Consider the following 10,127-nt stretch of genomic DNA (forward strand, 5'->3'; position numbering starts at 1 on the left):
TATATCCTCAGGGCTCGTAAGGAAATTTGGCTACCTGTCAACCTTACGCGACCATGGTGGGCATCACCTCTTGAGACTTATATTTGGACTTCCCTTCAACGGACCCGTCGTGCTCTTGGACTTATACTTGCCTTGGTAATGAGCCTTATTGCCATTGCCTCCACTGCGGCTGTGGCGGGGCTTGCATTACATCAAGGCATACAAAATGCTGAATTTGTACAGCAATGGCATGAACAATCTCACCGGTTGTGGCTGCAACAACCGAACATTGACTCCCAACTTGCTGAAAGATTGGACAACGTGAAACAAGCTTTGACATGGCTTGGAGATCAGCTCACTGTCCTCAGTACTCGAATAACATTGCAATGTGATTGGAATTCCATGCAATTTTGCATAACACCTGTGCCTTTTAATGTTTCTCAGAATTGGACCGAAATCCGAAGATTATTAATAGGCCATAAAATATTAGTTTGGACATCCAAGAACTCACTCAAAATATTTCTTTAGCATTTCAACAAAAATTACATGTATTGTCCGGAGCAGCTACTATGCAGGAGATGGGTCAAAGCCTTGCTGCTCTTAATCCATGGACTCAGATGAAAACATGGATTTCTACAATCTCTGGAAGTATATTACTTTGGGTGCTTGGATTGAGTCTATTTCTCCTAATAATCCGATGCTCCCTCCGTCGCATCCAAAAACAAACAAACAAAAAAAACCAGGAACAAGTATGGGCTGCCTTTCTAAGATTGAGGCAAAACAAAAAAGGGGGGAATGCAGGGGCCATTGAAAATAATATGCTGAGAATAGATAGGGCTCAAGGACAGTGTCTCTAGCTAGTTGCACTTTCAATGAACTCCAGTAGTCAAGGATACTATCTCTAGTTGAACTTTTAATGAACTCTAGTAGGCGCCAAGAAGGCAGACAAAATAAGAAAGAACTTAGAAACAAAGAACTAAGCAGTAGGTTATATCTGGGTGCAAAAAGTTTGTTTTGTATTATGTCATTTTTGCTGACGTGGGATTTATGGGGTATAAATAAAGTGAGGCGGAGGCTTTAGGCGCGGCCGCCATGTTCTCTGTTTGTCTTTGTCTTTTGTGTCTGTGTCTGTTCATTCTCCACTACCCCCGGCACGGGCCCCAACACTGGAATGTTATGACTCTCAGCTTCAAGAATAGGCTCACAGAGGGATACGGCAGGCCCCAGGTCACAAAGCGGCTCAGGACAGTGCAGAATGAGCCCTTGTCTGGAGCTTGAAAGTTCATGCTCTTGCCTCGAGCCCAGTTACCTTTAGAAAAAAAGAAGTGCTCTGAGCAAAGCCTGTAGGGAGCCAACGTCTGGTCCCTGCTGAGCGAAAAGGAGAGTTCTCTAAGATGGATAGGGAGTATCGGAAGTCCCCACCCTCTGCCACCAGGCTTGATTGATGAGCACAGTCCTGCTCCAGAGATGAGCAGCGGGCCCCCCTGGAGGCTGCAGAGCGGAGGCGAGGAGAGGCTATGAATATTTCAGCGACAGAGGCCGGGCTGGAGGAAAGGAGGAGAAGGCGGGTAGGGAGGTACTCAGCCAGCGGGAGGGGGCTCAGGGACGAGGACACCCAGGTGAGGAAAGACTCACATCATTGAGCCAGGGCTTGGGGAGGGGGTAGCTAGGCCAGGAGGAGAGACTCTGAGAAATTAGAGTTCGCCGCAGGCGGTGGCTCATGCCTGTAATCCCAGCACTTTGGGAGGCGGAGGCTGGCAGATCACCTGAGGTTGGGAGTTCCATACCAGCCTGACCAACATGGAGAAACCCCATCTTGACTAAAAATACAAAAATTAGTGGGTGCCTGTAATCCCAGCTACTTGGGAGGCTGAGGCAGGAGAATCACTTGAACCTAGGAGGCGGACGTTACAGTGAGGTGAGATTGCAGGAGGTTGCAGGAGGCAGAGGTTGCAGTGAGGAGATCGGGCCCCTGCACTCCAGCCAGGACAACAGAGTGAGACTCTGGAAAAAAAAGAAAAGAGAAATCAGGGTTCAGTGAGATAAAGGAGGGGTGGCGATGGGGTTCCCAGAATAGGTCAGTAGGGTTAGGGGCACAGGGATCAAATGGGGAGTTCACTGAGGGGGAGGGCTTCAGTGAATGGGGCTGGGATATGGAGGGGATTCAGTGAGGAAGAGGAGCCTCATATAAGGGGTAGGCACACACTCATCCCCCACCCACAACTGCAGGGTGGCTCATGCCTGGAATCCCAGCACTTTGAGAGAGCAAAGGGGAGGATCGCTTGAGCCCAGGAGTTCGAAACCAGCCTGGGCAACAGTGATACCCCGTCTCTGCAAAATTTTTCAAATTAGGGTGGCAGTCCACACCTGTAGTCCCAGCTACTCAAGAGGCTGAGGAGGGAGGATCGCTTGGGCCCAGGAGTTCAAGGCTGCAGTGAGCTATGATCCCACCACTGCAACCCAGCCTGAGCAACACAGCAAGACCCTATCTCCAAAACTTAAAAAAAGAGGAGGGGGCTTACTGAGATGGTGAGAACTTAGAAGCGGTGCAGGCTAAATAAGGGGCTGGGTTATCCTTTTTCTCTTTTGCAAAAGATTGTACCGTGAGGTTGGGGACCTGTAGGGGATATGCCCTCTTGGGTTCCCCAAATCTCTGCCTGGCCCTGTAAGGGCAGGGGCCGCAGGTCCTCCCCTCAACCCCCCCACCCCGCCCCGCTCCTCCAGCCGGGTAGCAGCCCGAAGACTTGGGAGGCTAGGTCACACCACCCACGCCGGGAAAAGGGGTGGAGAAAAGCCGTCCTGAGACGGGTGGTGAGCGTCCCTGTCGCCGGCAGTGTGGTGGAGAGGTGGAGACCCCGCTGCTGACCGAGGATGCTGATGTGGGCCTGGAGTACGCGCCCTTTGATGATGACGACGGCCTGGTGGACTGTGACTCCCGGCCGCCTGCTACCATGGTCACTGCAGGTACAGGTCAGTGGCTGCTGCGGCGGGGATGGGGGGACATGCGAGGCTGCACCCCCTCACCGCCCCCACTCCCGCCCCTTCTCCCCAAGGACCAAGCACTGGTCTAGCAGCTCGGCATCGCCCCCTCCCAAGAAAAAGAAGAAAAAGAAAGGCGGCCACCGGAAAAGCCGGTGAGAGCCGCACCTGGCCGGAGCAGGAAGGGAGGAGTAGGTGCGGTCTCTCCCCGGGTGCCCATTCCAGGCCCACAAGAGACCAGCAACCGTGCCGCATTTGTGAGCCCCGCCCCTCTCTGAGCCCCTCCCTCGCCCTCACCGTGCTGTTCAGGTAAGTGCCCTCCAGGTAACTGAACCCATCCCAGGCTTCAAGCTCCTCCCTTCACTAGGCCCCACCCCTCATTGAGTCCATTCCTTTCTCTGGGATCTGCTCCTCGCTGAGCCCCTCCCCTTCTCTAACACCTGCCTCTCACTGAATCCCCCAGAGCCAGACTCACTGACCCGGCCCATGTGTTACCAGCTCCTAAGGAAGGAGACCACTACTACTCCTGCTGCCCTCCTCCCCCTACCTTGCCTAGTTCACAAGACAGGAGTAAAGAGAAAGAAACAAAAGTAAGATAAATAGCCAGACAACCTTGGCACCACCACCTGGCCCTAGGAGTTAAACAAAGTAATAATAATAACATCAACCCCTAGCCTAAACTACTTGTGTTATCTGTAAATTCCAGACACTGTATGAAAAAAGCATTGTAAAACTTTGTTAGCTGATGCATGTAGCCCCCAGTCACGTTTCCCACACTTGCTCGATTTATCACGGCCCTTTCACGTGGACCCCTTAAAGTTGTAAGCCTTTAAAAAGGCCAAGTATTTCTTTCTCGGGAAGCTGGGCTCTTAAGACGTGAGTCTGCGGACACTCCCGGCCAAATAAAAAACCTCTTCCTTCTTTAATCCGGTGTCTGAGAAGTTTTGTCTGTGGCTCGTCCTGCTACACTCCCAGTCCCTCTCTGCCCTCCCTCAGGGGTCCTGTGCCCACCAACAGCAGTGGGAGTGGCCCTGGGGAGGAGGGGCCTCATCTGCCATCCCTGAATCTCTCTGTCCACCCTCCTCTGTCTTGCATGAGACCCTAGCAAGTGTCTGGGGCCCCAGCTAACCCCATTCATCCATCTGTCCTTTCTTCCTGGCATCTGCCCTCAGGAAAAAGAGGAGACTGGAGTCCGAGGGCAGGTCAGTGGGGACACAGCTGGCTGGGCCCAGTGTGGGGGATGTCTGTGGGTGGGAGAGATCCCCCAGAGGCCACAGGCCTGGACCTCAGGGGCTGCACCTGGACGCTGCCAAGGGGCAAGCTTTGCCCTATAGAAGACATGAATCCCACCATTGGCACCTCTGACCTCTGGGTGTGAAACTATCTTTGCCTACAATGCCAGGGGGGCTGGAAGGGTGATTTGGGGACAACATAGGCAGTGCCATCAACTACTCTGAGGGACCTTGGCGACCCTTGGGGCCTCAGGTCACTCTGTACAAGGGACCTTGGGCTTCATGGCCTGGAATTCCCTTTCCAGCTTCAATGTCCCAAGCACCCAGGCCTCTCCAGCCATTTCCAGCCAGCCACCCCCCACCCCATCTCACTAGAGTCCACCTCCCTGTGTCCACAGCTGTGGGAGCTCCTCTCCCCTCTGCAAGAAGAGTGTGAAGACCTCATCTTCCTCCCGTGGGGCCCAGGGTCAGGGCTGTGGCCCTCCATAGGTCTCCCCTGGGCCACCCCAGGCAAGCTCAAGAGAACTCCTTTATCGCGCTACAGGTCTGATTCTGGGTCCTGGAGGAAGAGACAGCACAGGTGAGCAGCGATTTGCAGAGGACATGGTCAGTGGTCCCTTCAGGGACCAAAGCCCAAAGGACGCAATGATGAGAGGGGGTTTTGAGGGTCCCATCGGGCTCCATCCTTCAGCTCCAGGGTTCCTTCCCAGAGGTTTTGCATAAGTCACTTTGAACTTTAGTGTAAGATCTATAAAAAATATTAAAAATAAAATAGCTCCAATAATTTGTTAATGGACACACAAAATAAAAAGTTGTAAAGTGTGATATATATATAGTATAAAATGTGTGAAAGGGAGAAAATTTGTAAAGTTTCTCTATGCATAGAAGTTAAATTGTCATCATCTTAAACTAGGTTGTTAAGATACAAGATGTTTTATATAAGTCTCATGATAACCACCAGGGGGGAAAAAAACTAGTAGATACATAGAAGAAAAAGAGAAAGTAATTAAAGCATATAAAAACAACAAAAATGAAACAAATTTAAGCTTGGGTGGTGGTTCATGCCTATAATCCCAGCACTTTGGGAGGCCAAGGTGGGAGAATCATGTGGGAGCCACAACTAAGGGCCGTGTTGGGTGTCTGCCATAGAATCCCTGTACATCAGTTGCCTAATAAGAGCTGAGGCAGGTGAGGCTCCTGGGCAGATGGGTGGGTGACCTATAGACCTGCTTGCACCTCAGTGAGCACCTCCAACAACAAATGGGCCAGGCCTCCACTTTTCTATCAGTCCCATCTCATTTGACGTGCCCAGTCACTGTGCAGTTGGCGCTATTCATGTCCCATACCCACTGTCCCATATCCATGTGGACAGGGAAGGCTGGTGGGTGAAGAAACTCATCCAGGTCACACAGTTGGTGAAACATGGAGCTGGGATAAGACCTACATCACTGGACTTTAGTCAGGGAATGGCTGGAGTGAGACAGCTTGTGCCAGAGGCATGGCCTGACCCCGCCCTGCCCTGAAGAGCAGAGCTGCTTACCCCTTCCATCAGAGTCAACTGCTCTGCCAGCACCTGGGGATTGCAATGCCTCAGAAGAGTGTGCAGCTGGAACCAAAATGCCCAGGCAAGGGCAGTGTGGCTATGCCATGGGCCTGTTACTGGGGAGCATAGGCCCCCACTCAGTGGGTGCAGTGGAGGCTGGCAGCTGTGAAGCATTGTGACTTGCCACCTCCCTTCCTCAAAACAGGGTGGAATCCACTACTGAGGTACATGAAAGTGTCTGGTCTCCACACTTCCTCCTTGGCCTCATGGCAGCAATAGCAGTGGCAGTAGTGACTATGGCAGGAGCTCCAGGGTGGACCATTGGCCTTTGGGGCCAGGCTCTCAGAAGAATGCTGGACCATAGCCGAAATGCTCAGGTAGGGGCAGGTCAGCTGCACTGTGAACTCGACACTAGGGAAGGCAGGCCTTGTCTAGCAGGACCCAGTCATCTCACAGATCTCTAAGGCTCTGTTTATTTTTCTTCAATCATTCATCTGAAACATTGTCTTCAGATTGGTTAATTTCTAGGGCTCTGTCTTCAAGTTTATTTCTTCTGTTTCTAATCAGTTGATCCTCTCAACAGTACTTTTTTTCATTATCATCATTATTTGGTTCTTTAATAATTTCCATTTCTCTGCCGAGATCCCACATTTGCCCATCATTATGAAAATATTTTTCCTTACCTCCAGTACCGTATTTATAATAGTTGCTTTCCAATTCTTCTCATCTTATTACAACACCTTGGATGTCTTGGAACTAGCTTCTAATGCCTGTTTTAGTTTTAATCTTGTATATGAATTACATTATCCTGCTTTTTTCACACATCTCATGAATTATAAAATTGTAAGCTAGAAACTATAAATGACAGATAGACACTCTAGATTCTGTTTTTTGAGGAGTATTGTTGTTTTTCTAGAAGAAACTTAATTTGACTGAACTCTTCTCCAATCCCTAACTCCCCTACAGTGGACGAAGCTGAAATTTTCATTCACTTCTTACCCATACATGTATTATACCATATGTATTACACATAAATATATTTCTACATCATCAGACATCATATTTTATCAAAATATATTATTTTTCCAGTGAGAGTCTTGTTAAACAAGTTACTTCACTCTTACCTGAAACCAGAAATTCAATTTTGTTTGCTTTTTGATTTTTTTAATGTATAGAATTAGATACTATGCATGCTTTTTAGTTTGGTTTCTTTCATGCAACATTGTGATATTCATTCATCCCATTGTATGTATGTGTAGATTTTTCTTCAGCAGGGAAACGTTTGCTAATCTGATATGAAACAGTAAAGATGGTTTGAAGTTAGAGTTATTCTTTAACATCTGTTTCGTTGACAAGGACTGAGAGAAGGCAATCCACTTGTGCAAGAGTTGCCTAAGAAAATCAGCACACTCATTCTAAACTTCAGAACCCAGCTGTGGCTACTCTGCTGTTTTTCAGGAATTAAGTACATTTATTTTTCTCCCAGTGGTTCTCCTTTCTAACAATCGCAGGACCAGGGCCATCCTGCTTCGACAGGTAACATGACAATTATGGGCGTGAGGGAGATAAACTGACAGCATCCCTTCCTTATAACCATGGCTCAGGGACCACAATTCACACAGAGACTCACTCTAAGACTCAGCCAGGTGAGTGTCTGTTTCTCAGCTTCATTAACAGTGAGTGATCAAGACTCAGGTGGGACAATGTCTGTAACTCTCTCATGGTTTGTTCTTACATCTCACGGAATTATAACTAGTCAGTAGGTATTTCTAGATGAAATATTAATATTATGAATATGTAAATATATAGATTTGTGGAAGAAAATTTGACATTATGTAATTATATTTGAATTTGAATTTTGACTATTTTCCATTTTAATAAAGTAGTACAAATTATTTTATGCATTTATGCAAATCTTTACATTTTAAGACACCACAAATCTGCACTGATTCAGAGTGATGTAATTATACTACTTTGGATTTATTTAAGTTTGGAGATGCTGTAGCACATTTCTAATACTTAAGGACGGTTTGAATTATCATGTGATGAAATAAGATTTTTTTTTCATATTTCCAGAAATCTTTTTTATTTCTTTAGATACATAAACGACTGTTACTTTATGTTCTCTCAGATAATCCCAGTATCTGTCTCCACAGAGCTGATTTGTTGTTTCTGCTGGGTCTCATAGTGTATTGTTTTCTTGTGGTGTTTTTGAATTTTATAACTGGAGATCACATTTTCTTTCTTTCTTTTTTCTTTTTCTTCTTTCTCTTTCTTTCTTTCCTTCCTTCCTTCCTTCTTTCTTTCTTTCTTTTCTTTCTTTTTTCTTTTTTTGTAGAGATGGAGTCGCTCACTACGTTGCCCAGGCTGGTCTCGAACTCCTGGCCTCAAATGCTGGGATTCCAGGCGTGAGCCACCGCGGCCGGCTGAGATATTCATTTTCCTTGGAACTTGATCAACACAAAATTCTGAGGCCTGGTGTGGTTGTTTCCTCTGAGGCACATTCTCAACCAGGGACACTTCTGCCTCCAGGGACACATTTTGACATCCTGAGACAGTTCTAGGTGTCACAACTGTGTGTGCACGCACGTGTATGTACCTGCACATGCTACTGGCACCTCGTGGATAGAGGCCAGGGATGCTGCTCACAGTCTGCAAGGAGACTGACCCACCCAGCATCACTAGGGCGGGCTCCAGGCAGGGTCCACATTTATCTCTGCCAGCCACCTAGACCGTGCCACTCGGGGCCACTTTAAATTCTCCCCTCCTGGTCTCCAGGGCCACACACTAGCCTGACTGTAAGCTGTAAACTTGGAGGACCTATATTTTTTTCACCTTGCATGGAACACCAAAGCTGAGAGGCAGTTTTTCCAGAGGTGCCAGCCTGTCTCACATTTCCTCTTTAGCTGCGGGGTCCAGCTCTACATGGGCGGTCTCTTGATGAAGTTACCCCAGGACAGACACTATTCTGTCTTCTGCTTCCAGTCCTGTAAAGAGGCCAGGATCCCCCAGGGCATGGCAGGCACCCTCAAAGGCAGACGTGGGGAGGCCCTGGTGGGCAGACCCCAGCCTGCTGATGGGGGGCCTTCTCCCCGGCTGCCGCTGGCCCACCCACTGCACAACAGTCCACCCGGTGCTGGGGCTGTGGGCACAGGCCTTCAGGACCTGCTCCCTTTCCCGCCCAGGAGGTCCAGGCCTGGCATCCTTATGTCTCTGGAAAGCCCATTCCCATCCTCAGGGTAGGAGGGCAGCTGCACGCTGAGCTGGCTTGGGCCTGTCCTGGGACAACTCTGCAGCCCGGGTGCAGCAGGGAATGTGGCTCTGTGGGGTTCCTGTGGGCAGGTTAGCGTAGAGCTGGGTTCCGGAAGGGAGTTGCTGCCCTGCCTGCCAGGACCCCTCCTCTGAGACAGGGGTGCCTTGTGGGACAGTGCACCAAAGTGCTCTGGGCACGAGGGGTCCCTGCGCCCCCCCCACACTGACCCTGCTTCGGGGGCCCTGAGTCCCACACACACTGACCACGCATCGGGGACCCTGTGCCCCCACACACACACACTGACCCTGCATCGGGGGCCCTGGGCTGCAGAAACCGTCCGTAATGTTGCCGTGCCCCTGGCTCTGGTGGCACTGGGACCCTCCAGGCTGGGCTGAGCATGGGGTCCCCACCAGTGCGTACCCCAACACCAGCGGGAGTGGGCCTGGGCACGGGGATAGGGAGTGACACCCAAGGTGACCTGCCCCAGCCTCCTCCTGTACCCTGGGGGTTCTGCCTTTCCTTGGCTGAGGGAAGGGGCCTCTCCTGGATGAAACCTGGGTTCAGGCTGGGCATGGGAGGAAAGGGGGATGAGCAGGACCCCAGACCTTGGGCATCCTGAGTGGGGGGTGACAGACTCTCCCTACGACGTGCCTGGGAACTGTCTGGGGGCCCAGGCTGATCTCCCTCCTGGGGACAAGGGCCTCTGGGGAGCCAGGCTCACAGGTTGTTCTGTGGGACTCAATGTGGGGCAGCGTCCTGGCCAGGATGAGGAAGACCATCACCGCGGGGTCTGCGGGAGGCACACGCTGGCCAAGCTCTAGTCCACCTGGCTCCCCGATCCGCTGCAGCCAGTCTCTCAGGCTTGGTCCGGACCTGAAGTCTGACCACCATCCCTGGGGCTCCCCTGCCAGGCAGGCAACCCCCGCTTACAGGCCTTCCCCATCCCCTCCATTTGCTCCCATCCGAGCGACAGGCACCTTCTCCTGGTGCCCTGGTTGAGGTGGGGTAAGTTGCCCTTGGAACCCCCAGGTCTGGGGCGCGGTCTCAGCGCTGCAACCGTGCCCCCTAGCGCCCTCTGCTGGCCATTGCCAGAAGTGCAGCGTGGCGTGAGCAGAGCCTTTCACTGGAGATGGGACCCAGG

General features: G+C 50.6%; 1 long non-coding RNA gene across 1 annotated transcript; it reads left to right on the plus strand.

Annotated features, from left to right (window-relative positions):
- The first annotated feature begins 2,734 nt into the window (after positions 1-2,734).
- LOC117073489 lies at positions 2,735-3,534 on the plus strand. Its single transcript, XR_004433249.1, has 3 exons — positions 2,735-2,949; positions 3,033-3,113; positions 3,422-3,534. It is a non-coding gene; the product is annotated as an uncharacterized LOC117073489 (long non-coding RNA).
- Positions 3,535-10,127: the final 6,593 nt, after the last annotated feature.

This window comes from Trachypithecus francoisi, unplaced genomic scaffold (genome assembly GCF_009764315.1).
Source record: "Trachypithecus francoisi isolate TF-2019V2 unplaced genomic scaffold, Tfra_2.0 Lachesis_group4, whole genome shotgun sequence".
NCBI lineage: Eukaryota > Metazoa > Chordata > Mammalia > Primates > Cercopithecidae > Trachypithecus > Trachypithecus francoisi.